Raw genomic sequence first — 7,309 nt, forward strand, 5'->3', positions numbered from 1 at the left:
GCAGTAATCCTCGAACCTCTAAAATGCCCTCCACAGGTTGTTGTGTGGCAATGATATAAGATATTGTGTTGCTCCTCTTCGGGGACACACCGCCTAATCATTTGATCGGCACATTGCTTGAACAAGTACGACTCATCCCAAAAATAGAACTTGGCATCATGCAGAAACTTATTCTTGCCCTGGCTATTTAGTTCATAAGGAAAAACACGTCTAACAAGAAAATTAACGAGGTCAGCGTACCACGGAATTGCTGTGGCATATAAAATTTTCTCGTCAGGGAATTCTTCTTTAATATAAAAAATGTCATGGCATTTTGAAATGTTCTCTAGCCTAGATAAGTGGTCTGTAACCTGATTTTCAGTACATTTCCTATCAACTACCTCTAAGTCGAATTCTTGCAAGAGTAATATCCATCTAATCAGTCTAGGTTTGACATCTTTCTTGTTCACTAAATATTTTATAGCAGAGTGATCGGTGTGAACTATGACCTTTGTGCCTATCAAGTATGGCCTAAACTTGTCAAATGCAAATACCACGGCAAGTAATTCTTTCTCGGTGGTAGTGTAATTCAATTGTGCATCATTTAAGATACAACTAGCATAATAAATCACATGAAAATTTTTACCTCTACGTTGTCCAAGCTCAGCTCCCACGGTAAAATCACTTGCATCACACATTAATTCGAACGGTGCTGTCCAATCTGGGGGAACTACGATCGGCACAGAGATAAGTCTTTGCTTCAGCTCTTTGAATACACCATCGTATTTCTGATCGAACACAAATGGTTGGTTCTGTTGTAGCAGGGTGCACAAGGGCTTGGATATTACAAAGAAGTCCTTGATAAATCTTCGATAAAATCCAGCATGTCCAAGGAAACTCCGAATGCCCTTGACAGAGTTTAGTGGGGGGAGTTTCTCGATCACCTCGATCTTGGCCTTGTCTAACTCAATGCCCTTTGCAGAAATCTTGTGGCCTAGAACAATGCCTTATATTAACATTAAGTGGCATTTCTCCCAATTCAGTACGGGATCAGCCTCTTCGCACCGCTTCAGTACCTTTGCCAAATTGCCGAGGAATTTTTGAAAGTCGTCACTAGAAACAGAAAAATCATCCATAAAAATTTCAAGATAATCCTCAATCATGTCAGAGAATATGGCTTGCATGCAACGCTGAAAAGTTATCGGGGTATTACAGAGTCCAAAAGGCATTATGTGGAAATCATAAGTGCCATATGGGCATGTGAATGTGGTATTCTCTTGGTCCTCTGGTACGATGGCAATCTGGTTATACCCCGAGTAACCATCCAAAAAACAGTAATATGCCTTGCCAGCAAGTCGATCCAACATTTGATCAATAAATGACAAAGGGAAGTGATCCTTCTTGGTGGCATTGTTAAGCTTGTGGTAGTCCATGCAAATTCGTCATCCGGTGACCGTGCGAGTAGGTATCAATTCATTGTCTTCACTTGTCACCACGATCATGCCTCCCTTCTTGGGCACACATTGAGCGGGACTTACCCACGAACTATCCGAAATGGGGTAAATTACTCCAGCATCAAGCTATTTGAGAATCTCCTTCATCATAACTTGCTTCATGATTGGGTTCAATCTTCGTTGTGGCTCTATGGATTTGCCATGGAATTCTTCCAGCATGATTTTATGTATGCAGATTATTGGACTTATTCCCTTGAGATCTGCCATTGTTCATCCTAACGCTTTCTTATGCTGTGACAAAACACTTAACAAACTTGATTCTTGGTTAGGAGTAAGGGCAGAGGAAATAATCACAGGCAAAGTTTCATCACTACCCAGATAAGCATATTTAAGATAATGTGGCAAATTCTTAAGTTCTAGGGTAGGAGCATGCTGTAATGAGGGCTTGGGAGGAACAAACTCTTCAAAGTTCAAAGGTTCAAAATGCATACCTGGGTTAGCCTTGAGAAAGCTAACATGTTGTTCATTGAATGAAAATTCATGAGGCTCTATGGCCTTTAAGTCTTCCAGTAGCCTCTCATCAGGTCCCAGTTGAATAAAATTGTCCTGGAAAAATTGATATGCTTCTTTTGTTATTATTGTATCTACTTCAGAAATGCTCTGGCATTCTTCAAAATCATCTATGTACTTAACTGATCGGAAGACATTTACGGTGACATATTGATCAGCCACTCACATCATTAGCTCTTCCCTCTCACAGTCGATAAGAATACGACCGGTACCTAGGAAGGGTCTCCCCAAGATGATGGGCGTTGTGCCATCGACCTCACAGTCCAAAATAAAAAAATTAACAGGAAAAACGAACTTGTCGACCCGTACGATGACATCTTCAATTCACCCCTCTAGACGAACGTGCGAACGATCAGCTAATTGCAAGATGACTGAGGTGGGTTTCGTATTTTCTATCCCAAGCTTGAAGAATATTGACTTAGGCATCAAGTTCACACTTGAGCCAAGGTCACATAATGCCTTCCCAACAAATTTATCTCCTATTGAACATGGGATGATGAAGCTGCCCGGATCATGTCTCTTTGGTGGCAGCTTACTTAAGGAATAGCAAAATTCTTTTGTCGTGGCAATTGTTTCATACTGCTCAACCTTTCTCTTCTTGGTAAAGATTTCCTTTAAAAATTTGGCATATGTGGGCATTTGTTCCATATCTTCTAGAAAAAGAACATTGATTTGCAGTTGACTCAGAATGTCAACGAACTTTTTAAACTGAATATCTTCGTTATGCTTCTTCAGCCTTTGTGGAAAAAGAGATGGGGGTCTGGTTTCCTGTACTGACGGGGTGCGAACAGAAGTTGCATTGGCATCTTTATTTTCCCTATCAGTTTCTTTACTTGACGACTCCTCAGCCGTTTCCTTTTCCACTGGTGCTTCTTCTTGCACTTCATTATTAGCTTGCTCTGTCACAAGGGGTGGTTGATCCTTCGGTCTTCCCCCAAACTTGTCTTCAACATTAATTTGTGTACCATTTCGGAGAGTTAGCACACTGCAGCTCTCTTTGCCATGAGGTTTAGTGACTTCAGTGTCACTCGGTAATTGTCCTGGTTTGCGTTCTTGTAATGCCGCGACAATTTGACCAACTTGACTCTCCAACGCCCTTAGCGACGAACTATGGATCTGAAGCAGAGCTCCTTGATTTTTGATTGAGGTTGTATGGTCTTACAGTATTGTCTTTGTTGTCGCAATAAACTCTTGCATTGTGGCCTCCAAAGAACTTTTGTTTGATGAAGATGGCCCTCCCTTGTTAGAATTATGCCATGGTATATTCACTTGATAACCCTGGGAGTCATTGAAATTCTAGTGCCGAGCTAGTTGATGGGCATTGATGGATCCTTGATTTCCCCACGAAAAGGTTGGATGCTGATGCCATCCCGAATTATACGTGTTGGAATAGGGGTTATTGTTGCCTCGATTAAAGTTACCCACATAGTTGATGGATTCTTGATTGGTCGGGTAGTCACTCTCATTTTGATTGTCGTGGCATAATAAACAAGCTGAATGGGTTGCCTTCACTTCTCTCACCTCGCTCGGCCACGTAGGGAGTAAGTAAACAACTTTAATTTCAGAACGTCTTCGTGCACCCCTTGTTGGCGGAACGAATCGCACACCTCCAAGAAGTTACGAATATGTTGCCTGACATCTTCATTTGGCATGCCTCCAAACTGGCCTATGGAATTCAGCTTATTGAACATGACGGGTTTGAGCTCGAAGTGGGCTGCCTGAATATATGGGGCCATAATTTTAGGATTTAGATCTTCTAAGATCGGATTTAGATGATCACGAATGGCACGAGGTCTGGCTGCATTTCCGACATTTAAATTTGCCCCGACATTCTGATCATTCTCATGACCAATGCCTTGATTTCCGAGTTGGTACATGTTTACACGTTGAGCCCATCTTCGTTGCCTAAAAAGTCTCTCGATTTCAGGATCAAACGGTTCTAATGGCTCTTCAGGGTTGCTTCGGGTCATGTACCTAAAAAAATAAATGAAGAAAAATTAAGGAAAGTAAAAAGTAAACTACTAAAAGGAAAATAAGAATAAGTAAAATAAAAATACTATGACAAATCAATTTAACTTCCACTTGCCAAGTTCCCCGGCAACGGCGCCAAAAACTTGTCCGCTCTTTGTGAGTACTAAAAATGAGTGTGGATATGTGTGCAAGTATACACAATCAAACAAGTAATAAAGTGATAAGTCGAGTATCGTCTCCACAGGGAATTGGGGAAATCAAATAGGTTTGTCAAGGCACTTTACTTTATCACCTAAGTAAAGTTAGTGATGGTATATACAAATGATAATGCTATGGCAAAATGGAATGACTGAAGTGGAAATGGAATGATGGTGGTGTGGTAGTAATTAGATATGTCGGGGAAAATGAAATTGTAATATGTGCAAGCAAAATGGAAATGTCAAGGCAAAATAAAAATGCAAATATTGGATTTAATTTATAGGACTTTATCTTTCTCACACAACTAGCAGCAATGTGAGTGAGCGATGGGAGTCACTAGGAAAACCTAAGTCTATTTCTCTGAATGGTATTTCCTCTATGCTTAACCTGCCCGACAGAGTCTATTAAAGTTCCCTAATCTATCTCTAGTAAGGGACTCGACAGATTAAAGATGCCCTGGCAAATCCGATTGGTGTAAACTCTTGCAGTGATCCTATTGGTTCAGATAATTGGATATGTCTCGGCAATACCTTTTTGCGGCAGCATTAACATCTAACCTATCGGTTATGCTCTACTCCTTTTAGTCGAATGAAATCCTATTCTTATCTCTAAAATGGATTAGGCCTAGTTACTTTCTAGAACCCCTTTGTTTATGTAGTTCCTCCCTAACTTCTCTCGAAGACTAAAGATATTTTGCCTAAGTATTCTCTTGAACCCTAAACACCTTCTAAGGAAAGGCTACTCTCATAGCTCCTACAACCTCAAAGTATTAAGTTTCATAAACAAAATAGATTAAAACATAATAAAGCAACCATTCATTGAAAATAAAACTTAGACATCCAAGCGAACTCCCATCAAATATGATTAGTTTATGGTGGGGTTCAAAATAAACAAGTTCAAGACAAGTTTCATTCGTTCCTTACAACCCAACAACAAAATATGAAAGAAAAGAACTAAGGGAATGAGAGAAAGCCTTCGACGTGCACTGCCCAATGCTCATCTCGGCCACCAGGAACTGCTCCCAGCGGACTGGCTCCTCTCGGATGCTCAGAACGCCACTCCCTTCTGCTAGTCAAGGAGAAATGCCACGGCAAGATGGATTGACTGAGAGAGGTGAGACCTTCTCACTCTAACTTTTTAAGCTCAAATCCAGGGGAAACTAAAGTCTCTAACAATGTGGCTTCATCCTCTATTTATAGAGGAAAATTAACCCTTGAACTAAGAGTTGACTTTCCCAAACCATGGTTAACTTTGCTTGGGAGTCGGGCAAGATAGGTGATGATACAGCCTGAGTAGCTGGCTGAGTGACCGGCATAATCCCGTGGCAGACGCCCAAGGACAGCCATGATGTGCAGGGTCAGGTGGTGTCATCAGTAGAACCGGCGATTGCAGCGCTGATCCCTCTAGGCGTATCTTTGAGGTGGATTTCTCGGGCAGAGCTCTTGGACAGCTGGATACAGCTGGCTTCAAAAATATCTTCCCGCACTTACAATACTTTCAAAATATCGGTTGACCTCAGCAAATTCATTTTTCTCAGCAATCTCTTTATGTCACGGCATTTTCTTTCCTCTTCTCCATGCTCTCAATACCTGCACATCATCATACAAGTACTTTTCCCATAAAGTAACACCGCTATAAAAATAAAATGCCACGGTAAATCGAAATCCACCACATGCAACTAAATGCTTCTAAATGCATCTACATGGTCCTAAATGAGCCTTTAAACATTCAATAACTTAAGTTAAAAGGCCCCAAAATGTGGCCTTTTACGGAGTAATCAGGTGTCCCAGGGTGCACTATCGAGAACTACTCCACATTCAAGAGATACATAACAAGAATTGGATCGACTTCAATAACTCGGAGGCATCCAAGTGAGGCAGATCATTTCATCATTTGAGGCATTATGCTTGAGTATTTTTTCATTTTTTCTCAAGTTTTTGTAAGAATATTTGAATAAATTTATGTTACTTCAATGATGGCGAGCAATGAATCACATTTGCAAACTTGCAATTCTTTAAATATCAACTGAATTAAGAAGCTCTGTAAATGGTTCAAAGTTACGAATCCCTGACAAAGTAACATGATTTAAAACAAGGACTTTGACATTACCCAGAATATGCACTCAAACACCGTACCCTGCTCTTGCAATTAACCAATGTAACCTTTTCCTTTCATAAGGTGCGGACAACATGGGGCATCCTTTTGCATATGACATTATTATACTTTTTATTTAAGACGTTCAGTGATGATAATGATCTTCACAGATGGAATAGTCGAGTAAGCAAATCTAGTTTAGGTCAGTTGCTTGGAAATTGAACTCTAAAGATGAGATTCCTTGATTTTTAACAACACCTAGGCTATAACAGGTTCTTCTTGACAATCTGAAGAAGTTAAATCCGTAAAAACTGAGCTATTCCGCTAAGGCAATTGTTTATAGAGGAAACTCGAAAGCCCTGGCTTTATGAATAGATTGCGTTCAAACCATGACATTGCTCAGACACTTGGCAACTCGGTGTTTGCTCCAATTCTATTGTCAGGCTGAAGACTTTGTGATGAGATGAACCCTTTAGTTAACCTGATAAAAGTGATTATAATATTAAGCTTTCCCTCTAAAGCAATTGGTTAAACACCTCGGCTTTATGGATTCAGTTAGCTAGATAACGGGAAATAAAATCAAATTTATCTAAGCAATAAGTTTCGGTAAAATGGACTAAGGGAGTTAAGGAACACCTGTTATAGTCAATTTCACAAGAGCACTCAAGAATTTTATTTTTAGCCGATATTTCTGCATTACCTTTGTTAGAGGAGCTTACAAAACTTGAACAAATGGAAGATTTCAGAGGAACGAAATAAAAGGTCTAGTAATTGATCATGCTAGTTGCGTCATTTTGTCTGCACCCAATTAAAATGCCAAACCAAAAAAAAATGTTGCGATATTTCAAAAAATGACATTTTAGATGACTGAAACCTTAGAAATGAGGCTAACTTAAAGCCAACTCATCCATTTGAACATTTGTCAAAGAGTTATAACTCTGAAAGCATTAAAAAGAGCTATTGATTCATTTGATATACTTTGAACTCATGTTTACAATTTGATTCAATTGCGAACAATATTTTACAGAATTTTTATCCTTTTC

Source organism: Hibiscus syriacus, unplaced genomic scaffold, assembly GCF_006381635.1.
Source record: "Hibiscus syriacus cultivar Baekdansim isolate YM2019G1 unplaced genomic scaffold, ASM638163v2 tig00113124_pilon, whole genome shotgun sequence".
Classification (NCBI taxonomy): domain Eukaryota; kingdom Viridiplantae; phylum Streptophyta; class Magnoliopsida; order Malvales; family Malvaceae; genus Hibiscus; species Hibiscus syriacus.